Source organism: Phalaenopsis equestris, unplaced genomic scaffold (genome assembly GCF_001263595.1).
Source record: "Phalaenopsis equestris unplaced genomic scaffold, ASM126359v1 Scaffold000002, whole genome shotgun sequence".
NCBI classification, from domain to species: domain Eukaryota; kingdom Viridiplantae; phylum Streptophyta; class Magnoliopsida; order Asparagales; family Orchidaceae; genus Phalaenopsis; species Phalaenopsis equestris.
In genome coordinates this window covers 60,476,645-60,477,017 of record NW_018164444.1, presented here as the reverse complement: position 1 = coordinate 60,477,017, position 373 = coordinate 60,476,645, and the positions used below count along the sequence as shown (strand labels likewise).

Genomic DNA, 373 nt, shown 5'->3' with positions numbered 1-373 from the left:
AACTTAAATATACATATCGTATATTGTTAAAATTGTGCCTATAACTTATTTCGATAAGTTATTAGCAATAATATAAGTTCATATGAACCCGTTAGGCAAAGCCATATGTCTTTAAGTAATATAAGTATGTGATTAGAACGTTGATTTTTATCTAGTAATGCTAAAGATATAGGTACTTTATACCTTATATTTGCTTTATTTTCAGGATTACTAGGTACTGCATTTTCTGTTCTAATAAGACTTGAACTAAGTGGACCTGGTGTTCAGTACATAGCAGATAACCAATTATACAATAGTATAATAACTGCTCATGCCATACTTATGATATTCTTTATGGTTATGCCTGCACTTATTGGAGGATTTGGTAATTTCT

At 29.2% G+C, this 373-nt stretch overlaps 1 pseudogene; it reads left to right on the top strand.

The window, feature by feature from the left end:
* LOC110019359 overlaps window positions 1-373 on the top strand; it is a 57,730-nt pseudogene that overhangs the window by 50,118 nt on the left and 7,239 nt on the right.